Source organism: Mya arenaria, chromosome 9 (assembly GCF_026914265.1).
Source record: "Mya arenaria isolate MELC-2E11 chromosome 9, ASM2691426v1".
NCBI classification, from domain to species: Eukaryota; Metazoa; Mollusca; class Bivalvia; order Myida; family Myidae; genus Mya; species Mya arenaria.
Genome location: NC_069130.1, coordinates 48,950,104 through 48,976,309, shown reverse-complemented (window position 1 = coordinate 48,976,309; position 26,206 = coordinate 48,950,104). Strand labels below are relative to the sequence as shown.

Genomic DNA, 26,206 nt, shown 5'->3' with positions numbered 1-26,206 from the left:
TTCTTCTATTTTCATGTTTAACTCCTTTTGTTGTAACTCAAGTCTTTGTCTTTCCTTTAATTGTGAAAGTTTAAGTTCAGACAGTTTTCTCTGCATAGAAATATCTCTTTTAGTTTTGGACGACACCGATGAGCCAGTCTCATGTTCTTGTCTAAAGCTCATGCACCAGTCTATAATCATGTTATTCTTTTCAACAAATTCCATTTCTAACCTTTTAAACGACTCTCCCATTTCATCTCTGCCCTGCCCACTTAACGAGCTGATAAGCCTCTCATAGGTAACAGCCAGAACCTCGTATTGTTCTCGTATTTCTTTCTGTATGCCAATTAGCGAGGTGTAATTTGACACGCTCTCGCTCACCATAAGTAGCTCTGCAGTTTTGTACTGCCTGGCTAACAAAGCCGAATTCCTAGCTAGATCATGATTTAGCTGTTCACCGTCGATCGCCGCTCTCTTACTGCCTTCTTCAGAGACGTCGACGTCACGTATCGAACCAGTTGACATCGTAATCCAATTAAGCACTTAAACCACTTTGCACATTGCAAACTTCAATGTTTAATAACTGTCGCGATTTCAAATTCACTAAACCGCGGGATCTGCTTCTTCACATAATAAACCGGAACTCGTTGTAATATACTCGTTCACATTTTATTCCATACAATCAAACAGTCAATCAGTCAGCATAACAGTACGTAATGGAACTCATCTTAACGCTATTGTACGTATAGGAACGTAAATGAACGCTAAGGAACGTATGAACGTATGAACGGTTATCTGAAATAACCCAAACACAATAATCAAGACACATACATCATATACACAATAATAATCCAAATAATGCAATTAACATAGCAAATAGATGTTCACAGAGTATTTTCAGGACATTCAAAAATACTTAGTTACGAAAATGCTCTGAAGTTTTGTAGCTATCAAAAATTGCCTTAACTAACCTTTCCGTTATATATTGTAGATTAACTTCATTTATAAAAAACAAAATGTTACAAAATATAACTTACTAAACATTGGTACGTATTCCGATTTATTTAACCAAAGCCCAAACATTCGTTCATGTCTTTTCGCTCGCACCTCACTTACTGACCAAATTTACTTTCGCCCAGAGCCCTCGCAGCTGCCAGCCAATCAAAACACAAAACATTCTCATGGTAACCACGCTAAATATATTTTGTATACGTATCTTGCATATCCCAAGCAAATAATCTAAACAATGGGTCTGATTAATTTGTTCTATTATTACTACAATTAATCATACTCGTTAGCGACCTACAAAGCTGATGAATTTAATAAACATGTTCCTAGCTGCGGCACAATATACTAGTGAAAAATGATTCTTGTTCCACAGTACAAAACCGAACCTGGTCAATGAAGAGTAAAGGAAGAACACGATATTCATCCTACAAGTAATGAAGGTATCCATTTTGTGAGGTCTGTTTCGTATCGCCATATAAGACTTTACTACAATATCATGAAACCTTCAAACATTTCGAATATTGAAGCTAATTTGGTAATATCACGTGATAACATCAACTAGTCAATCAATTTTTAATGGAAAAATACGAAAAAACTGCGAAAAATAAATTAATTGTAAACTATGTGGTACCTCAGTTAGTTAGTTTACATGCACTGTACACATCGATACCAAGTTTATGTCAATTTTCGGCAATTTTCGTGTGTTTAGTACACAAGTAGAACTTTTCCCTATACACATATGGTGTTTGGGGTCATGAAGGACTAGAAAACATTGTTATATTGCGTGCAAATTTATTGTGGTGTTAATTGTTGTTTAGATGTAACATAATTCGATATAATATCAATTTTCTAAATTACAACTGAAGTTAAGACTAGAGAAATTAAACCATATCAAATAGTCAGAGCCGTGGGACCACTCTAGATGTCATTCATCGCAGGTTTCGCGGCATTTTGGGTATACAAATACTCCTTAGGTGAATATCCCATCAACCGATGGGGGTAAAACTCCCCCATTGGCTTAAAACTTTTGTTTAAGTCACACTTAGGGATGTGACGGGGTCAAGCCATAATGCAGCCATGAAAGGGCGCGGGCAGAGCTTTATAAACTCAACAACAACAACAAATAAAGCAAACAAACATGAAAGCGTGAAACTGATGCCGTGAAAAAATGACCGATCAAACGAAACAACTGGTGAAGGGTTGATAGGGAAAATAGCGTACAAGCAAATAACATTTGTTATTACGCTTAAGAATTCAAACACATAAACATGTGTTATAACCATAATAGTATTATATTTTTAATATTTTTGATGAACATGTGTTCACACGTGGTCATTGTTATTAAAAGAAAATATCAAACTTAATTTTAAAACATAATTGAAATAACGATTTACGTTAGATCTACATTGGATATAGTAAGCAGCCTTGCTTCTGGCAAGTTTAATTTGCTGTTATCTCCAGTGTTTTAATGGAATATTACTGTAGCAGTTAACAGTTCAAATTAGCTGATATCAGATATTGCACAGTGTTCTTGAAAGAAGAGAAAATAAAATGTGGCTGATCTTGGTATACATAGAGATATTAGGTATGTACACAACATTTATCTTTTATTGATAATAATGTTGCATCAATTTAAGTAACATGTAAAATCGTATATGGTGAGTTTTGTATATATATATATATATATATATACAAAATGAAATCATGAAATTGTTTAAGTAAAACTCTAAGAATTGTATTGAAATGTCATTAGGTCACCTTTTAAACATTAGCAAAGGACATAAGGACTATATTTTGGTTTCCAAGCTCCGTGATAATCACCTGGCCCCAGTTTCTCGAAACTACTTAAGTCCCTGATAACAGGGTTAAGCTACGCTTACTTATTCTGCTTTTTAATACTTTGCGTAATATTTACTTTTTTAAGAGTTTTTATACTTTATATAGGAACTATCGTTATAATAATCACAATAAACCATTTTTCATTTATCAAAATTCAATTTAAGTATCTATTTTGGCTTATTAAATTAAGCTACTTAAGCCTGTTAAGCTTAATAAGTTTCGAGAAATTGGGGCCCGTACTATAAGTCTGCTTTGATTCAGTTTCATGTGTTAATACATTGAACATCCTATTGTTGCAGTCGCTGGTTTAAGTGTTTCACATACCTGGAGTTAGAGGGAAAGTTTGCGCAAATGTTAATGTAACTTGAAATTTATTCATGTCATTTTGCTTAACAAGCAGTTCTGCTGCAGTTGACTACTTATACAATATATATATACAAACATGTAAAGCAATAGAATACACATTATACTAAATATATTTATTTACACCTCAACTTCCAATCGTTGGGTATGTTCAGATTACAAATCAACACGTATTAAATACACGTCCTGTTAACATTCGCTCCGCAACCACAATGAGTACATAGCAAAACAAGCGAAAGCGGACGCGCTGTTTTGTTGATAAATGTGAGTATGGCCAACGTTTTGGTTGTAGAGTGAATGTCTACAGGGCATGTAATATACATTGAAAATTGTTTGTCTGGTAATTGTTTGTATTGTATCAGCAGACAACGAAAAACTTTTATCAACATATTGAAAGTGTCAATACATGATTTGTAAGTTTGCCGTTTCAATCTAACGTTAAAAAATGTTTTTGCCTGCGGTCAGGGATATGAACGCAGTTGAACTGGTTAAAGCGCGCATGTAGTCTTCACAACCTCAACAAGCCCAACTGTGTTCATATCCTGATAACAACATCATCACGCAATCCATTCCTTAACTAATGGAAAGAGTGGGGGAAACGGATGTCGGGAACCTCGTTCCCTTCCAACATCGAACCACTAATATATTGTACCATTATTGGTGACGCTTTCCAGCCGAAGGGTACGAACTTTCCTGGTATGATGATGTAGTGGTTACTGGTAAGAACAAACAAAGTATCCGTAATTTTTGGAATACCCTAATCTCGCTATCAGAATCGCGGTTGGAACGCGAAAATCAATTTGCTCCGCTTCCAAACAAACAAAATGCCGTCTACGGAGGTCAGAGCCCGCCCAGAACAGCATGTACAATTTGCTTTTAGGCCTGCGTACGCATAATATAAGCAATGAATGACAACTTTTTTTCTGGTTCCCATTTTATGGTTTAGTGATTTCAAAAACAGGTCATTCCGACAAGTTGCCCCTTTCATGTACAAACCTAGTCCTTATCAAATATAAAAAACTTTTGGTCAACTAATCGTTGTTTGATACGTGGTAACTAATTCATTACCCGTTTGCCAAAGAATGATGCATTAGTACGCAGCGCAACGACTAACTGTGTTTGTAACATTTAAAAGAGAATTGATTGGGTTATCGAAATGTTATTTTTGTACGTTTGTCACCGAAAAAAGTCAATTGTTTTGTTGCAACTCACAGTGTTGGATTATGGGGTACCAGAAACCAGCCATTTTTTTGGGGAAAGTCTTTCGACAATATAACAGAAAATGTGATTGTGTCAAAATGCCATAGACTACCTAATAAACAATGTCTTGTGAGATTTGGGTAATATCATTTCAAATAGGAAAGATATTCAATGAAAATGAAAAAGAGAAGATATAATTCATTTCCTGGATACAAAATGCAAATACTTTTCCTAAAAATGCTGCAATAACCCCAAAGCCTTAATACATTCTTGATAAAAAAAAAGTACTGTGTTTTGACACAAAAACCTGGTTATTTTGTATATAGTCATTTTCGGAAAAATGCAAATACATTTTGATTAGAAATCTGAAAAAAAAAATCGTTCGTAAAATTTGAAAAACTCCTAATCCTTGCTGTATATGTTGCAACGAGTATGTATTATGCTGGTAAATATTGAATCTCAAACCTAAATAAAAACGATTTGTATGGTTTAGTGCTTTAAATGACTTTTGCGCTATGAAAAAGACTTTAACTTCACTGAAGCACGGACTGTGACTACAATTAGGTCGCTTAATTATTTCAATTTATAAGTTAAAACCTTCTGTACTCTTAAGAATCTGTATGATATATGCATTTTTACATACACTTTAATGGGAATCGATTTGAACTCCGCAATATAAATTACATGTTTATAAACTAGAATTAATTAATATCATTATCATATTCACGATCTAATTTTACTTGTGTGACGGCATACTTTCGAGATTGGTTTTGATGGAAAACATTCCTTTGTTTATGTAAGAGTCTTCGTTTTGTTGTCAGTTTACTACTGTTTTCTTTACTGTATCGGCGAGGTTCAGTTCCCACTCAAAAAGTTTTTTTTATAAACTTAAATTGTATTTTTACTGCGATTTCATTTCGGTATTTAAGAGTAAAAAACTTACTATATTAGTCTTTTCAGATGCATAACTGTGAAAATATCTTCTTCGAAAACATGGGCGAGCTCTTTTATATAATATTTACTTATGGCACTGACCAATAGGCGAACCGGCCTGCAAATAAACCCAATAGGTATAAACGCGAGAAACTGATATCGGGAAAAAAGGACCGATCTTACGCAAGAACAAGTGTAGGGTTGATCAGAAAAAATGGCGTGCAAGCTAACATCATTTGTTAATAAGCCTAAGTGTTAAAACATGTATCATTACCATAATAGTATTATTCTTAATATTTTTGACGAGCATATGTTTCGTGAACAAGTGGTCATTGTCATCAAATGATAATATCCAGTTTATTTAACTTTAATTATAAACCATAATTGAAATAATAATTTACGTTAGATCTACATTGGATATAATAAACATTCTTGCTTCTGGCAAGTTTAATTTGATTTTATCTCCTGTGTTTTAATGGAATAAAACTGACGCAGTTAACAATTCAAGTTAGCCCATAGAAGGTATTAGCATTGCTTGCATTGTGTACTTGAAAAGAAGGAACAAATATGTTGCTGATTTTAGTATACATAGAGATATTAGGTATGTACACAACATTTATCTATAATTGATAATAATGTTTCATCAATTTAAGCAACATCACGGTAAACCCGTATATGGGAAGTATTGTTTGAGTTGTATTCCTTACATATATAAAAGAAGTAGAGTGCCGCTTTAAGAATCTATATAATCAAATAAAAAAGAACATCACATTGGCCGAATGGTACTTACTTTCCTGGTATGATGTTGTACAGTGGTTACTGGTAAGAACTAACAAAGTATCCGTAAGTTGGGGAAAATCCTTACCTCGGTATCAGAATCTAGGTTGAAACGCGATAATCGATTTGCTTCGCTTCCAAACAAACAAAATGCCGTCCGATGTTAATTTCAAGCCTTCATCAAATTCATTGCAGCCTGAAATGCGGAAAAAAGTATTTGAACATTATTCCATATATTCTTTGTTATAGTGATATTTGTTAGAAGCAAATATAGTTTGAAGGACAAAATAATGAAACATACATTCCGACCTGGTGTAGAACTATTTTCAATGCAAAGGCAAAAACATATAGTTTTGGAACACGACGTTCTAAAATATACATGTACCTCGGGCATTTCCGTTTAGATTTTTATTAGTTCACCGAAGTCAGACCCCGCCCAAAACAATATGTACAATTCTCTTTCCGGCCTGCACACGCATTATATGAGCAATGAATGACAAGCTTTTCTGGCTCACATTTTATGGTTTAGAGGTTCCCTCAAAAAAGATCATCCCGGCAAGGAAATAAAGTATGAACAAACCTAGCCCGTATTAAATATAATACAAGTATTGGTCAACAGATCGTTGTTTGATACGTGGTAACAGATGCATTACCCATTTGCCAAAAAAATGATGCATTATTACGTAGGACAACACTTGATTGTTTGTACAAAACTGAATTGTAATGTTTAAAATGGAATTGATTGGATTATCGAAATATGTTATGTTTTGTTCGTTGTCACCGAAATAAGTCATTTGATTTGTTGCAACTCACAGCGTTGGCCTACGGTGTACCAGAAACCAGCCCGTTTAAAACCCGCGAACATCCAATTGCTGCATTTCCTGCTGCCCGCGAACATCCAATAGCGTCATATCCTGCTGCCCGCAGTCTCGCCGACGAATACGACGACGGACAGGAACAAAATATCATCAACGGGGAGACGGCGAAACGTGGCAAATATCCTTATACCGTTCGACTGTTGCTGAATGGATTTTCCATCTGTACGGGATCAATACTTGACCAAACAACGGTACTAACGGCGGCCCATTGCGTTGACAACGCGGACGATTTTAAGTAAGTTGAATATTTGTGCTGAGTTTCATTGTTGCAAACTAACTGCAGTTAACTTTATCGGTAAATTAAAATAACACAGAGCAATATGTTGCGATTTAGTGTTGAATTGAAGAATAAACAACATCTTAACGAACGATATCGGCAAATGATCAAAAAGCTTCCCTGAACGCCCATTCGTGTGTATATTTGTTTGACTCGTTTCTTAAAAATGTTAACCATGTTCTTTTTACGTGGGTGAGTGTGCCGAGTGCTCAAAAGAGAGACATAAAGGCTTCATGTAGTTACTTCTTCGCTATCTTTCAAAGAGTAGCTTCGCACTCTCGTCGATCATCGTACAAATGAGTGTTGTAATGATAAATATAACAAAAAACCGGGCCTTCAAAGATACTTTAAAATTTTCACTCAGACAGGGGAAGTTTAATTTCCGGGCACCGGGCTTAATAAATCCTGGTAACATTACACACACATGTATTTTCAATGTAACACCGTTCCCTTCGTCTACCTGATACATAACTATCAAGTCGCAAAAGACAGCAGACATAGAAATACTTTCCTTTGCAATTAGACTAAGGGCTTTACATAGTGCATACGTGGGTGGGGTATTCCTGAAATCAATGCGTTTCAAAAGTTGAGTTTGTACATGTATTAAGTTCTGAAAAAAAAATCGGTAGAAAAACAACCTTTGTTTGGTGGTATAAGGAATTAACCATATTTTTTAAAAGAATATCTTATCAGATTTCGAATAAAAGGTATTTGTATTTTATCGGAAATGTCTTTCAACAATATAACTACATGTATATACTTCTGTCAAAATGCCCCAGCCTACATATTCAACAATGTCTTGTAAGCTCTTGATGAAACGTTTTCGAATAACAATGATCTTAAATAAATATTAAACAAGGATTATGTTGATTTCCTCGTAAATAAAAGTGCATTTCCAGAAAACGCAAATAACATTTGTCATAAATTTTGCTCATCTCCTAACTACATCTACACACATTGCAACGTATGTATGTATTATTCTTGATAATTATCGAACCTGAAAACTATTTTTTTTAAATATAGCATTTTTATGGGGATGGGTTCTTCAAACGAATTCTACACTGTGAGAAGCCCTTTCGGTCAAGCGCCACAATAGAAGTCTCAAATGGGTGCGACAATTGCAATCGGGCATGTTCCATAAACATTTTGCTGTATTTTCTGTTTACGTTGTTTTGCAGGAACGGCAATATCGTGGAAGCTCTAGCTGGTGACTGGATCTACAGCAAATATGACGGAACCGAGCAATTTTCCGCAGTAACAGGATATGTCATTGTTAGTTTCTTTCTATTATTTAAGATGTTAAGCTCACTCATCGTGAGTTATTCATATACTCGGAGTACTCGGTCATTATGCAACAGATATGATTAAAGGAAATTGTACGAGTAAAACATGGTGTCACTCATATTGAAAAAGAAATGTTTGTGTTATCGACCATCAAGGGACATATTTTAAGTCAACTAGTGATACAATATATACCTGTCCTGAAAATCCATTTTCCTTCTTTTCAATCCGTTATTGAGCCACGATCAAGAAGATCGTAAACATTATTGAAAGGTTCTGGTCTCAGAGCGTTATGATAATTGTGACGTAACGTCACAGAACATTCACAAGTCACACCAACTCAACTCAACTCAACTCAACTTTTAACTAAAAAACACTGTTTGCCAGTTCCATCGTTTTTATTCAGTGATTACAGCATACACAATTGGAGTGAGACGATCAGACGCGATCTGGTTACGCCAGTTCGTCTCAAAAACTCACTATGGTCCATCTAAGTCCACTCAATTTTCGACTCCCCAATACACAAATTCAAAGAGTATTTATACCGTGAATTTATGCCAATTCATTGTCATGTAAACTACCCCACACCACTTTCACTTGTAATTAACATGCCAAGTATGTTATAACAGTGCATTTGTACACAATCAGCTGTCAGCTTAAGTGGACAATAACATTTCAAATAAATATTCCCTAAAATAATTAATAAGTTCTGAGCATGAAGACAAACGATAAATCTTTGTTCGCTCAGGCATGATAAAAAGACATTTATTAAAAATGCTAATTATTTTATAAAACTAAAGATACCGTTCTCGTTACCTTACATAATTGGGTTATTCTCCGGCGGCCTCATCACATGTTCGTACAACTTGAGACCTATTTACGAGATACATTTGTCCCGAAGTTTGCCGGAGATGGGCGAGTTGTTCTCCGGCGGCCTTATCGCATGTTCGTACATCTTGAAACCTTTTTACGAGATGTATCCCGAAGCTTGCCGGAGATGGACGAGTTATTCTCCGGCGGCCTCATCGCATGTTCGTTCATCTTGAATCCTTTTTACGAGATATGTCCCGAAGCTTGCCGGAGATAGACGAGTTGTTTGGTCGGCATGACCATGAGACTCTACATACTATTATGTAAACTATGTGGGCCAGTCACTGTTTATATCACGGTTAACTTTATTACAATCAATGACTGCTGCTCTACTGAAAATAAATCTCAGAGGCACATTTAAAGATTACAGTCTTGTCATTCGGCAAAAATATGTTGGCCACTTTATTTCATGTTTTTTTTTTTTGTATTTTCAGCATCCAAGATATGGTTACGAAAACTTCACGTCCGGGCGTTCCTTCATGACACCAGATGTAGCAGTGCTTAAAGTTGAGACCCCGTTTGTGTTCAATGACTACGTTGGCCCCGTCAAACTCGCAAGAAGTATGTACAGTTATTTACGAAAACAAAAAATACATATTACTAACATGTAAAAAATGGCTATTGTCAGGGCCCCGGCCTTTGGAGTGGGGTGATAAAAGTTAGAACCCCAGACGCGGCGTGCTCCGATATGGCAGTTGCACAAAAATTTCTTGACTTGTACAATGAACACGAACACTTATAACGAAGTGTTGCGCACCCGTTATAAGTAATAGTTTGAACGGAATTATTTAGAATTTACTTCATCTCATATAGCTACCTTAGCATACAACCTCACTGAATGACACATTGTCAATGCAAAATTTGACACAAGTAGTGTGTATCGGATGAATGGCACTAGGTGGACCTTAAAACACGAAATGAAGCGAAATTTGATTTGTTTAATGCTTAAACCCAGACAGTACTTCATGATTGCCAATCTGCAATTTCATTGTGATGGTTATTTATTTGCCATATTTTCGGAATATATTTGTTGTCTTTTTGTGAACGCGTAAACAGGACATAAACAGTGTCACTTTTGCTTACACCAGGCGCAAACAACTACACACCTATATGCAAACATGTTGAAACGCGCTTCAAACAAGAGTAATCGTGAACGTTTTGGCCACTGGTCTTGTCCCTGTGACTCTGTTTGTCCAAGAGCGGGGGTGGGTGTATCCGTTGGTGTATGTTTTTTTCCAACTAAAAAGCAGATTCAAAAGATGCGTTTTGTCAATTACCATTAAGAAATACACACCTGCAATGGCTATGTTCGCTTCTTCTTTCCGATTACACTCTTGTTAAAAACTTTTCAAGTATTCCATTAAAATTGCATATATGTAGGATCCTATAACGTTTTGAAAATCCCCATAAAAGCTTTGGTGTCTGCACTTTGTGAGGACTAAGAAAGAAATAGGCTTTTTAAATTTTCTGGGTACTATTTTTACGTTGATCGATTCTGGCGAATGCACCAAACATAGTTTCATAGAGGATATTTCAGTTAGTCAATTTTAATCCAAAACTTACTTGTTAAACAGCTCCCATATATATTAGACTGTAAAAGATAGCATGTACTTGTTGTTGTTTTTTGTGTTGGCCAATGGCAATTGAGTATTTTCATTTTTTCTGTTTATTAGTTTTATTTAAAATAGATTCTGACAAATGCACAAACAAGCATCGCGGCTTCTCTATTTTCTGTAAATCTCCGAAACTGAACTCTAACATATACATGACAAGTATTGAAAGTAAACGTTATCATTGCATTCAATTTTATTTTTCATGAAAAGCCCGGGATTGGGAAAGAAGAGTTCGTCGTCAGAAGAATTGCTATGCAGCCGGATATGGATTGATAAGTGTTGGTAAGTATTTAATTATTATTCATCTAAAAAGACCAGGAAGAACTTCATCAATGCTCTTTTAGTCATTAATTTTCATATATGTTTCCAGAGTGTAATCAGTAAATCATTTGTTAAAAGGCAAAGTTTAAAACAAAAATCTCAAGTTATTTCATATTTAAGACACTTTAAGCCACATTCATGCTAAGTATTGCACTTATCATATGATAACAAGTTAATAATATATGAAATACTTCGATTTCATTGATTTGATTGAATATTCATACTTTTATGTTACGCATACGTATGATTTTCCTTTTGGAGCTCTATAGCCTTTGGCCTCGCTGTGCTCGCTCCATTTTATGTAGATCGCCAAAATGAACTCTTAAATAGAAAAAAAGAATGTTAAATGTTTCACTATCATATGAGTTTTCTATCCAACATAAAAGCTTATTCGATTCTGGAAAACGTATAAACTGCTATTAGGAGCACTAAGTCTAATTGTGAATTTATAAACATCCGGTTTTTGTCATCACTCTCTTAAATGAACAATATACCTTAAATTGCGTACAAACATGGGCGTCGCCATTCTGCCTTCAGTCACAAAAAAAAACCATTCATAAATATAATGGAAATAATTGTTTGTTAATAGACCCAAGGATACTGCCATCAAAGCTACAAGCAACCAAAGTGGAGATATTTGGTAGAGCACAATGCGATAGTTGGTACGAAATCGAACGTTGGACAGCAAATGTTATTTGCGGATATAATCCTCCGCAATCAACATGTTCGGTAAGCAAACATTCATTGCAATCAGCTTGTTCCCATAGGAAGCAAATGGTTCCCGAAAACCAAAATTCCCTGGTGAGATAAACAATCCCCCGAAATCAAATTGATCGGTGAGAGAAAAATCACTCGAAATCAACATGTCCGGTAAGAAAGCAATCAACCGTAATCAACATGCTCAGTAAGGAAGCACGAAATCCGAATGTTCGCTAGGCAAGTGTTCTCCAAAAATCCAGTCAGGCGCAACATTACGAAATTCCAAATCTGTAAGGAAGTAATTCCCAAAAATCTACATGTTCGGTAAACAAATAAACCCCCGAGATCTAAATGTTAGATAGGCAGACAATATACCGAAATCAATATGGTTAAGCAAACAAGCCCTCAAATTCCAAATGTTCGGTAAGGAAACACTCCCCCGAATTCCAAATGCTCGGTAAGGAAACACTCCCCCGAATTCCAAATGTTCGGTAAGGAAACACTCCCTCGAATTCCACATGTTCGGTAAGGAAACACTCCCCCGAATTCCAAATGTTCGGTAAGGAAACACTCCCCCGAATTCCAAATGTTCGGTAAGGAAACAATCCCCTGAATTCCAAATGTTCGGTAAGGAAACATTCCCCTGAATTCCAAATGTTCGGTAAGGAAACACTCCCCTGAATTCCAAATGTTCAGTAAGGAAACACTCCCCTGAATTCCACATGTTCGGTAAGGAAACAATCCCCCGATTTCCACATGTTCGGTAAAAAAACAATCCGCGAAATCCAAATGTTCGGTAAGTAACAATCAATCAAAATCCAAATATTTGTTAAGGAAACACTCCCCTAAATTCCACATGGTCGGTAAAGAACACTCCCCCGAAGTCCACATGTTCGGAAAGTAACAATCCATCAAAATCAAAATGTTCGGTAACGAAAACAATCCCCTAATTTCCCCATTTTGGAATCAATCCAACGAATTCCACATGATCGATAAAGAAGCAATCACTCATCCGAAATCCACATGTTTGGTACGGAAGCAATTCATCCTCCGAAATCCACATGTTCGGTACGGAAGCAAATTATCCTCCGAAATCCACACGTTCGGTACGGAAGCAATTTATCCTCCGAAATCCACATGTTCTGTACGGAAGCAATTTATCCTCCGAAATCCACATGTTCGGTACGGAAGCAATCGATCCTCCGAAATCCACATGTTTGGTACTGAAGCAATCGATCCTCCGAAATCCACATGTTCTGTAAGGAAGAGAAGAATCCACCAAAATCCACATGTTCTGTAGGGAGGGAAACAATCCCCCGAAATCAATCCACATGTTCAATAAGGAAAGAAGCAATCCCCGAAATCCACATGTTCTTTAAATATTCTACAGCTAGCATATTTAATACGGTTTAAGCTAGTGTATGTGTAAGAACTCGAACTAACACTAAGTAATGTTTTCCCGTTCATATCAGTATTAAACAGCTACCACACACGGGTACCTCTGACCTTTGTTTTTAACTCAACAGGGCGACAGTGGAGGACCACTTGTGTGCAAAACCAAACAGGGAACACATGTCCAGATTGGATTTACCTCATTCGGTAACTGCGCGGGTTTCACCGGTTACGCCCGAGTCTATTCCAACATTGATTGGATTCTCAGGCAAAAGAGAAAGTCGTCTCTTCCGTTGGGGACATTTACACAACACAACTAAGTTTATTCCAACATCAGAGAGTCTTTTCTTCCGTAGAATCCCTTTTGCATTGTGTTGTGCCTGGGCTATGCGGTTGAATAAATGATATAAGCCAGTGTTCTTCTTTACCATAAACTGCAGTTGTGAGGAAAAGTTGTGCCTAGCTTGGGGTTCTAACCAATGTTTATTTATACTTCAACATATCAATAATTTAATTAGTATTAAACAATCAAATCATAAAGATCTGAAAATAAGCAGAACTCTTTTCGACAACTTTGTTTTGGTTTTTCAATTTGCTGCAGTTACTTATTCAATAAATAAAGTTGTGAGGAAAAGTTATGCCTAGCTTGGGGTTCTAACCAATGTTTATTTATACTTCAACATATCAATAATTTAATTAGTATTAAACAATCAAATCAAAAAGATCTGAAAATAATAACAATCTTATCAACAATTTTAGATATATTCCACCGAGTCATCAGATAAAGCAGCATACCCACATGTCCGCTTGTGAGTTTGGTGCGTGATCACCAAGCCGGACACACAAAGACTTGGCACAAAAAGACCCGAGGATAATTCAAGATAATAATTTAGCTGCGAAATTTTACGTAAAGAGGTCAACAGGATCAGGGAAATCTTGTCGAGTAATATAAGAAAATAACTCATTTTAGTCCAAAAATATGAGTCCATGTAATACGTACTACTCCTTCTTGGCTTAAATGGATAAGTGAAAATATATATTCTGCATATGGATTTTTACGGTGAAGTTTTTACTGATAGAAAACCCGAAAACGGTCATTTGTTATTGTCGGAAACTTTTGAGACAAAAATCTTTTGAAAATGACTAAGCCTTACAAAGTAAATTACATGTTACCAAGAATTCGAAGCTGCATAAAACTTCTATCCTGAATCCTTAAGAGCAGAACTGACAGCCATGTCTGTCCACAATGCAGCTGTTCCTGTCGGTGGTGGTGTTAGTAGTTTATACTCCGGGTCCCGGCGTGAGCACATTGAAGGGTCCCAGAGTGACAGTTCAACTACAGAACACCTATCCTGGGTCGTTAACCAGTACTAGGTGCCTTCACCCCTGCAAGGAACTGACAACTTCTGTACATGCCAGGGTCAGTGGTACAGTGCGAATGGTGGTAGAAAGGATTTCATAACCAATCACAACAGAAGTGACCTGGTCCGCCTGGGAATAGAACCCGGGTTGTCCGATTCATAGTCCAACGCTCTACCGACTGAGCTACCCGGGCGTTCCTGTCAGAAATAATGGGAGCATTTATACAACGCAGCTATTTGATTTAATTTCGTTTTGATAAGGTTATTCGATTCAATGATAAAGTGCTGGTAGTGGTGGTGATGGTGCTGCTGCTGATGTTGATGCTACTTCTAGAGCTGCAACTGCTAATGCTGATGCAAGGGAAAACCTAAATTATTACAAATGAAAATTTATTGTGAAAATATCTAATTGTTTGAATACCCATGACAAAGCTTAATATATGTTCAAACCTTTTGACATCAAAAGATTGTTTCGATGTTATGTAAAATATCATGACATTTTGACTTCAGTGATCAAATAAAAAAGCGTATGATATGTGTACAGTTCAAAATATTTCTTCAAATTACCCAGGTTAATAAAACGTAAGAGTATCGCTAATATTTATATTTGTAATTTGGGTAAATAAAAATGGAAATCATCGGGCTCATTTTTGCGTAATTGAATCCAACATATAAAGACGGTAATTCAAATTATGATGTGGCGTCCCATTGATAAACCGACGTCATTCTTCAAGAATGTTTAACAAGTCGAATTTAAAGAAGTTAAATAACACATGTATGGTTTAAATTTCTTGATAGAAAAGCGCATTTAACATTTGTTGGTGGGGAGCGGAAGAACATCTCTCCCTTCTAGTAGGTAGATTGGTGGAAGACCATATAGGTTTTAAATGTAAATAAAGGGGAGCGTGTTCTGCGATAATATTTAGCCACCTTAAAGAGCGTTCAGGATACTTTTAAATCATTCGAGTTTACTCTAGAAATAAGAAATGTGTCCTAATCGACGATTTGGTGTGAATATAAATATCTTGGGGTCACTTATATGTGTGTTTACTTGTTACCCGATGTTACACGATGTTACCCGATGTTACACGATGTTACCCGACGTTACCCGATGTTACCCATCGGCTTACCCGATTTAACACGTTGTTAGCCAATGTTACCCATCGGGGTACCCGATGTTACCCGATGGAATCTGAATCCAGTTTGCTCGATAAGTTAAAGGCTGGCGGAATCAATACGGTAACTATTGAGAAGGTGCCATGGAGGACAGGGGCGACAACGCTATACTATTCTGATTATTTCCCTTTTATGTTTCAATAATAATAAAAACGAAAACTGCAGACATTCATATAAATGACAATCATACACTTGTTTACAATTCATATGTATGTCATGGTTCTCCTATGAAAATCAACACAACTGTATTAGACCGGAAGCTAGCAAAGTACCACTAGACCACATATCCGCAACACTGTGTCAAAGTCTCGTTACCGGCAACACATTTCCTTCTACTAGACAGCCATTTTTGTTACAGTCAGCATCACGGTAGTGTAGCACCGCGCATGCCCACACCACGTGACTATTTTAATATTCCATATATGGTAAAAACCGAAAAACTTACCACAGCCTAGTTAGACTTAACCGAAGCTTGTCGGTCCACTATCTTGAACCTTGCCGGAGAAAGCCGAGTTGTTACGGTTGACATAGAGGCATGAAAGGCAATCATCTGATAGCTAACTGGGCGGCTAATTCGCCAGCACCCTCGGCCCACGCCACAATTCACACAGTTCTACACAGTGCAAGCAATGGTTTTTACAGATTGAATAGTTTTGTTGTTTAAATGGGAAAAAGGCTAAAATAAATAAGGAAAGTATAACATAAAACTCACATTCCGTAGGGTAATCTTACTTGGATGGAGAAAATGCTGATCAATATCTAGTCCATAATGAATACATGCATTAAACCAGATGTATTATTTTATGCATGAACTATATATTCATTTTGATTATGCACCAGTCAATTGTAACCACGCCCCCCCCCCCACCCCCAGGTCCGGGGGTATACCGCGGATAGTCGGGGAAATGGGCCGTGTTTTAACCTTCCACGTGGCCCCGCAGTGCCGGGTGAATGCGGTGGTTTTGTCTTCCAGCCAAATATAGCGGGGAATGTGCCTTACCTAGAGTCCCTTGGGTGCGGGAGCATTTGGCGGGGATGTTACCAGCAGGCCGTCTCCGCAGGGCAAAACTTTACCCGGGCTTGGCTAGGTCGAGAGTCAAAGTCCCCGCTATTCCTCGGACCTGAGGGGGGCGTGGTTACAACTGACTGGTGCATTAAGTACTAGTGTACTGTCGTATCCATTTACTGAGTGCTCCTGGTATAGAAGTTCAAGGACATCTAAACATTTAAATGCGGAAATACTTCGATATTTAAATAAATATCTTTTCTGAAAAAAAGAACATGCAATGTAACAACACGAATCCATTTCTTGTTGTTTTGACAGTACTGCGCGCCTTCTTTACGCGGATTAAAAATGGTGTTAATTGCCGGCGACCTCATCACATTTCGTATACAGTATCCTTACTACTATTTAGGATGCATATCTCGTAGCTTGCCGGAGAAGGCCGAGTTGTTACGACTTGGCCGAAGTGTTCGGAATGTTTTCAATAAGTTTCGAGAAGCCAGGCAGAAACGATGTAAACGCTACGGCTCACCCAGCCACCCAATGAGAGCGACCGACGGCCAATTATGAGTGTTTATGTGGTCTATTTTGAATCTTTCCGGAGAAGGCCGGGTTGTTAGGGTTGACGCCCACGAGTATTCGCGCATGCGCTTTGTTTAATATTCGTCACGTATTCGGTTACTAGGATAGCGGCCGTGAATGTGTGAGTTTTCATTTTTTTTAAACACAATTCAACAACTTTTCAGATCAGCATCACATTATATGTGTAATCAGAGACATCAAGAAATGAAAAACCATATTTAGTGAGTTTAATATTTGAAAATCATGTTTCATTTTACCTATTTTTCATGATCCTGTTTCGACCTGTTTAATACGATGTTAACTGCTTTCGTTTTACGTGTATGTATACTGCTCAAACCTTGAAAGTCAGAAGTGTTCGGAATGTTTTCAATAAGTTTCGAGAAGCCAGGCAGAAACGATGTAAACCCTACGGCTCACTCAGCCACCCAATGAGAGCGACCGACGGCCAATTATGAGTGTTTATGTGGTCTATTTTGAATCTTGCCGGAGAAGGCCGGGTTGTTAGGGTTGACGCCCACGTGTATTCGCGCATGCGCTTTGTTTAATATTCGTCACGTATTCGGTTACTAGGATAGCAGCCGTGAATGTGAGTTTTCATTTTTTTAAACACAATTCAACAACTTTTCAGATCTGCATCACATTATATGTGTAATCAGAGACATTCAGAAATAAAAACCATATTTAGTGAGTTTAATATTTGAAAATCATGTTTCATTTTACCTATTTTTCATGATCCTGTTTCGACCTGTTTTATACGCTGTTAACTGCTTTCGTTTTACGTGTATGTATACTGCTCAAACCTTGAAAGTCATTTCCCCATTAAGACCTTCAAATAAACAATTAGGTATAGATAATTATACATACTGGTTAAAGAGGAGGAAAATAATAGATAAGTAATTTATAAAGGGAATACGGCTTAGAGTTAACAAAATACTTTATGATTATATCGCACACAATTATGGATTCTACTGGTTTTAATACTGTACTCATTCATCCATAACGGTTGCACAAATGTGATGAATATATTAAATAAGACTTGATTATCATACATGTAGTTACATTGTACATATATTATACGAATTGTCATTCTATATGACAAAAGTATTGCATTTCGGTTTAATTTATGTTTAATGTTATGTTGTTGTTTTTTATATTAGGAAACCATTTCTTTCATTCACCTTTGTGATAAACCATCTTAATTGGTATCCCAGTGCAAACCTATTTATAGGCTGTGAATCATAGAAACACATAATCATCAATTTGATGTATGATTATTTAGATATTAACACTGACTGTGAGAGTTCAAAGGCTGTAGGCATGAAAAGAGTGATTTGACTTTTTTTAGATTACCTGAGTACAAAAAAAAGCCTTCAAATTCACATTTACATTATGATTTTATGAACGTTTTTAAATAAAACAGTCTTTTAATTTGCAGAAATAAAACTTCATACAATTAACACGCTATGTCCTTAACATTGCAACACATTTTGTCTTCGTCAGGATGGCTTCTATTCTAATTGACCGTTGGAACAATTTCGTCAAAAACAACAACAAAGTCTTTCATTTCCGAAGACGTCTTATTTATGGCTCCCTTATTTAAATATACATGTACATGAAACACTTGCATATAAACTAACGGGTTCATAGCGGCGCAACGCAGTGTCTCTTTGGAAGCAAAACAATTATTATTTTCATGTCTGCGTAATTATAATCAGCGTTTTATCTTCTCAGTAAATAAATAATATTAGCTTTTAAATAGCAATGTAACTGTAGAATATATTTAGTTTGTGTTTAAATAGTGCCTACCAGTTTTGGAATTACGTATGGCGTTGCCATTTAAGGATTTCTAAGATCTTGTCGTGTAAGAATGTAAATGGTTGAGTGATCAAAAATATAAGATATCCACTGGTGGTGGTGTTAGTAGTTTATACTCCGGGTCCCGGCGTGAGCATATTGAAGGGTCCCAGAGTGACAGTTCAAACAACGCACACCTATCCTGGACAGAACCAGTACTGGGTGCCTTCACCTCTGCAAGGAACTGACAACTTCTGTACATGCCAGGGGCAGTGGTACAGTGCGAATGGTCGTAGAAAAAAGGATTTCATAACCAATCACAACAGAAGTGACCTGGTCCGCCAGATATCCACTGCCAGATTGCGCCGCCTTATATACTCGACAGTCAAAACGCATTTATTCATATTTAACCGTCTCCGTGGCCTAGTGGTTAAGCGTCCGCCTACGGAGCGGGAGGTCGTGGGTTCGATCCCTGGCCGCGTCATACCAAAAGACGTTAAAAATTGGTACAATTGCCTGGCGCTTGGCATTTAAAGGGTAGTGCTTGGAAAAGTGGTGTACTCAGTACTGGTTTAACCCAGGAAAGTTGTACCCCGTGTATCGGTGCTTTACACCGAGCACGTAAAAGAACCAAGGGGTCTCTTCGAAAAAAGAGCTAGGGTATCGCACCCGGACTTCCTTGTATCCCACCACTGTCTCTTCAGCGTGCTGTCCCTTCAGCAAAAACAAAGGACCCCATTGGAAATAAGTGCTTGCACTTTCATGGGTTATCCTTGACCGCAAGGTCTGAAGAAATACATACATACATACATACGACAGTCGGTTTGGATTTTAGGAATTAGGAATTCTGAGCAATTAAAAAGTCTTTAGGAAATTACCAGCCAATTGCATCGCAATCTCATTAAAATCAGATCCCCAATACACGCTTCACGACGTTACGCTATGTACATAACGTAATGAAATGAAGTGAACGTCACGATATGATTTTAATGAGATTGATGGCATCGGTGCTTGGAATTCCTAACCCTAGAAGGCAGTACTTCGGTCGAGCAAACAACAACAATTTTATGCATAAATATCGAGTTCAACATACAAATATTAACAAAGGGCAGTAACTGTCGTCATGGAAATATCAATTTAATGCTTTGTGACCTTGGTTCATTTGCAAAAGTCACAATCAAAATAATTTTCATAACCTTGGATTTCGGAGTTAGGAACGCGCGGATGTTACAAAATAGTTCAAATACATATCAGTTCAGAGTAATGCATCATGTGATGCATCTGTTGAATTACGATTTGCTATTAACAAATAACATTGTAAGACAGTTTAAAATTACATTAAAAGTTATAAATAACATTCATGTTCTGAAAATGAACCGATGTATCATACCGCACTTGCAAGTTCCCGGGTCTCAAAATGGCGGAAATGACAGTTCCATGACAAATTTAGGAATTCCTAAAATCGGTAACTACTTAGAATAAACGTTATTTTACAAGATAAACTATTAATGATTACTTGCATACACTTGCATTATACAGGGTTCTCAAAATGAACCTGCCGCCGGCCTATTTGACCGGTTAAAACCAGAAATCGGCCGGTTAGAATTGTTGTAGAAACCATAAGGTCACATTCTTTTCTGACCTATTTTAATACTGATTATCTATTCTTACTTCGGCGTATGTAAAAGTCTTCAGATTCGAAATCGTATTGGTAAGAATTCTCCGTAATTCGCGCATGCGCTGTTACGGTTACCTGTTAAAAGAAAACATTGTTGATGTCAAAAAAACTTCCGCTTCCGGTCTGATAAGGTGGACAAAAATGAAAGCTGATTAACATTATTATTAATCAAGTGTAATCTTGGATTATAATGTGAAATATATTAAATTACCTTTGCAGAAATGTGTTTTGTGGACTTATCTTACATTTGGGCTGCTTAATTTTGTTACTGTATGTGAAATGGCGGATGATCAGGATTCTGCAAAAACGTGCAAGGATTGCACTCAAGCTTTGGGAAACAAACTTAAGGGCTTACAGTGTAGTTTCTGTGAAAATTATTACTGTCAAAAGTGCACCAAATTGAAAACAACCTTGTTTAATGACATTTCAAAGGAGGAAAGTGTCTTGTTCTCCTGTGTACATTGCAGGATTGCAATGCCGGCCATGAGGAAAATGATGGCGAAAATTATCTCGTTTGAACAGAGGATTGAAAAATTAGAAGAGTCAATGGTTTCTTGTGACAAGGATATGGTCAGAAATGTGATTCTTGAGGAAAAAGAGGAAGAGCTGGAGAGAGATAGAAGGAGGTTGAATGTTGTTATTTATTCCTTACCGGAAAGCACAAATCCTAGCATTGAACAACGAAAAGAAGAGGATATCAGGGAAGTAGACTTTATTATTAACAATACATTAAACTTGAATGTGACTGTTGACAATGTATTTAGGTTGGGTAAACTCGTGCCAAATAATGCACGGCCTAGACCGGTACGCTTTACAGTTAAGGACTTTCCAGCTAAGAGGAATGTCTTGAACGCTGCAAGTAAATTGAAAAATCATGAAAAATACTCTCGTATTTATCTGACAAATGATCTCACCCCTGTTCAGAGGAAGGCTGCTTTCGAGCTGCGCGAGGAAAAGAGGCGTAGAGAGAGAGGAGGCGAAGTTGGCTTAGCCATTCGTAAGGGAAGAATAGTTAAACTACCACCTTACAAGGCTGGTGTAGGAGACCACGACTATATTCCAGCTAGAGATAAGGCTGGTGTAGGAGATCACGACTATATTCCAGCTAGAGATAGGAACTCTCCACCCAGTAGGAGGGGTTCTTTTCACCAGTGACACTCAGTCAAACTCTTCTACATGTATATATGTTAACAGTTCAAGTTTTGACAGTTCGCTATTATCAGATAGTTCATTTTCTTTAAATTCTATTGACACTGAAGAAAGTTTGAACACTAGTTCTACCAATATTTTTTCTGAAAGTTATTTATCAGAAGAAAAATCCTCGGTCGCAGAAAGCTTGAACACTAGTTCTACAAGTATTTATTCTGAAAGTTCATTGTCAGAAGAGAAATCCTCATGTAATTTGAAAATTTATTATACAAATGCAGATAATTTGTTAAACAAAATTGACGAGCTTGAAATATTAGTTTCAATAAAAATGATTGTACGTTATCATTGTAACTGAAGTATTCCCAAAAAATATAAAAGCTATGAACATTGACTCTAGAGAGTATTCTTTGAAGGGTTATCAGTGTTTTAGTGCTAAAGTTCAAGAAAACAGCCGTGGGGTAGTTATTTATGTTAAAGAGACTATAGTTGCAGATTATTGTGACATTTTGTGTGAAGCTGACTTTTCGGAGTCTGTTTGGTGTGAATTGAGACTTGCAAATGCTAAAAAACTTTTAATAGGGGGAATATACAAATCTCCTTCAAGTAATTTGGTAAATCAGAGGAATTTGAATTTTCTTTTATCACAAGCATGTAGTTTAACTTTTGACCATCTGGTGATTCTGGGTGACTTTAATTTCCCGGAAATAGACTGGTCCACATGGACAGTACACAGAAATGAAACACATCCTGCTTTCTCTTTTGTCGAATGCCTCAGGGATAACTTTCTTAATCAACATGTACAGGGTGTTACAAGGTATAGACAGGGTCAAGACCCTAGTTGTTTAGACTTATTACTAACTGATAACCAGACTGAAGTTGAAAACTTAACTTTGAGTAGCAAACTCGGCGCAAGTGATCACATATCAATAATCTGTGAAATTCCATGTGTAGTAAACAAGGACAGGAAACCAGTAAATAAAGTAAACTTCTTTAAGGGTGATTATGTTAAAATTAAAAACTACCTAAGTAGGGTAAACTGGAAGGAGATGGCGGATATGAATGTTGAAGATTCTTGGTCCTTTCTATTGCGGCATATGGATTTCTGTGTTGAGAATTTTATTCCAGAGTGTAATACTAAGAGGGGATGTAAAAAACCAAAATGGATGGACTATTACTGTGTGAGAAAGGTCAAGAAAAAGTATCATGCATGGAAGCGTTACACCTACAGCCGTAGTTATAGGGACTATCAATCATACTGTAAAATAAGAAATAGTACAACTAAAGCTATTCGGTTCTCTAAAAGGAAATACCAAAAAGGTGTAGCAGAAAGTTCAAAAACAAGTCAAAAATCGTTTTGGAGTTTTGTAAAAGGGGAGACAAATACCAGGAGTGGGATTGGTGATCTAAGAGATAAGAACGGTAATATTGCTACTGAAATTAAAGACAAAGCTAACATTTTAAATGATTTCTTTGCATCAGTATTCACGAGGGAAGATAACTCAGAAATTCCTAATTTTGAGGATAAGTTGGAAAAAGAAAATTTCATCTCGGACATTATTGTATCACCCCAGTTGGTGTTAAAACATTTAAAAGCTCTAAATGCTTCTAAAGCGTGTGGTCCAGATAACTGCCATCCTTTCTTTTTAAAGCAATGTGCTGAAGAAATATCCATACCGTTGAGCGAAATATTTCAGAAGTCGGTTACCACCGGGATCCTACCATGTGATTGGAAACTAGCAAATGTAACATGCATTTTTAAAAAAGGAGACAAAACAGACCCAGGAAATTACCGCCCCGTGTCATTGACTTCTGTGATTTGTAAACTGCTTGAGAAAATAATTCGGCTTGTTATAGTTGAACATTTGTCACGTCATAAACTTCTGTCAGACTGTCAGTATGGCTTTCGTAAGAACAGAAACACTATTATCCAACTACTGTCAGTATTGGAGGATTGGACTGAAGCAGTTGACAATAATATTCAAGTTGATACAATATACCTTGACTTTAGAAAAGCTTTTGATAGTGTACCTCACCGTAGACTTCTCAAGAAAGTAAATGCATATGGTATTTCTGGACAAATTTTGAACTGGCTTGAGAACTTTTTAAATGGACGCAAACAAAGAGTAGTTGTTGATGGTCAAAAATCTGAGTGGAATCCAGTTTTGTCAGGAATTCCCCAGGGCTCCATACTTGGGCCGATTCTTTTCATAATTTTCGTGAACGATATACCGGATGTAGTTGGATGCCTCTGTAAAATGTTTGCAGATGACTGTAAAATCTATAAAAATATTCTTTCCGCAACTGATCAACAACAGCTTCAGGAAGATATTGACCGTTTATGTCAGTGGAGTAAGGACTGGTTACTGAAATTTAATATTAAGAAATGTAAAATTGTGTCATTTGGTAATGAAAAATTTTACAATGACTATAACATGATAGATGAGAATGGAAATGTTCACAAACTTGCAAGGGATTTTTCTGAAAAAGACCTGGGTGTGCTCTTCACAAATAATTTGAATTTTGAAACCCACATTAATAATACAGTCAACAAAGTAAACAAAATCATTGGGCTTATTAGAAGGAAATTCACCTTCATGGACAAATCCTTGTTCTTAACATTGTACAAGTCTCTTGTTCGTTCCCACTTGGACTATGGAAATTTAATATACTTCCCATACACGAAGAAGTGTAAGCAAGTTCTGGAGAATGCGCAACGTAGAGCCACAAGACTAATACCTGAATTTCGTGGACTTTCCTATCAAGAACGATTGAAAGAACTGAATCTCCCAACATTGGACTACCGTAGAAAAAGATTTGACATGATACAAGTTTTCAAAATTATTCACGAAGTTGATGACATCAATGCAAGTGTATTTTTCAATTTTGCGGACAATAGTGGAACAAGAGGTCACTGTTTGAAGCTTGCAATGCCTAAAGCTCACAAGTCTATTCGATTAAATTCTTTTGGACATCGTACTATATCCATTTGGAACGGCCTTCCACATAATATTGTTACATGCAGCACCGTGAACAGTTTTAAATCACAACTGGATAAGTTATGGGCACACAAACGTTTTGATCTAAGTGATGTGTATTAATTTCATCAGCAAAAAATCAGACTGGAGTAAATTTCAATATTTTCATTGATAAACAAAATCAGATCGGAGTGGAGATTTGCATAGAAGTAGTCTAAAGGGATCAACTAGCCTAAAGGGCTAAACATTTCCCTAGAAGACACAAGGTAGGTAAAAAAAGAACATAGACACCCCAATAAAAGTGGCAAAATTACAAACATCAGATTTACGCGACCATCTGCTAAAAATAGATGTTTCGCTACGATGAACACTCGATATCTTCTTAATAGCCGCGATTGCAGATGGGTGTAATCGGTCCAAACACTTGGTAGATCACAGGAGACACATTTTGCTGACTGTATAATGCAAATATTTCGAATATTGTTCGCAGAGTTTATTTTTTTCCTCGTCAGAAATAAAACTTACTTTTTACTAATGTAATGATTAGGCTTTGTGTATACACAGGCAGGTTTTAAGACACATTTCATTAATCGTTACAATAATTAATCTGCAATAATCAATTGTTATTTATTTCGCCTAATGCAAGTCCCATCCCATCACAAACACCTGCGAAAGGATAACTAATTAACACATGTATTACAATGTGTCGTGTATGTCGGCTGCAGATAAAACGATACACTATCGGACGTCAGAGCACGAGCACACCACATTTTTCCGTTTGATATGCAGCCGACATGTACGACACATTTCAATACATGTTTTAATACGGTAAAATAAACTTGAGATTAAAGTCGCGTGGCAATGTATTGTATTTAAATCTCTCAGTCGAATACCGTATGATCCCATTTTACTCTAGGCTAGTTAACCATCTACAGTGTTTACCGCGTCTGCGTCTAGATTGTAAGATTACCGGAAAAATTATAGTCAATAATCGTCGTGTGAGAAACTTCAAATCACGGCCGAAATAATTGAATTCACTGAAAATATGAATGAACTGA

General features: G+C 36.7%; 1 protein-coding gene across 2 annotated transcripts in view; it reads left to right on the top strand.

Annotated features, from left to right (window-relative positions):
- The first annotated feature begins 17,578 nt into the window (after positions 1-17,578).
- LOC128202905 (uncharacterized) overlaps positions 17,579-26,206 on the top strand; it is a 33,627-nt gene continuing 24,999 nt past the window's right edge. Inside the window, exon 1 of one of the 2 annotated variants that reach the window (XM_052904077.1) lies at positions 17,579-17,673. The gene's annotated coding sequence lies outside the window, so the exon portion shown is untranslated. Of the gene's footprint in view, positions 17,774-26,206 lie in introns of both variants that reach the window. The other variant, XM_052904078.1, reaches the window with a different exon arrangement.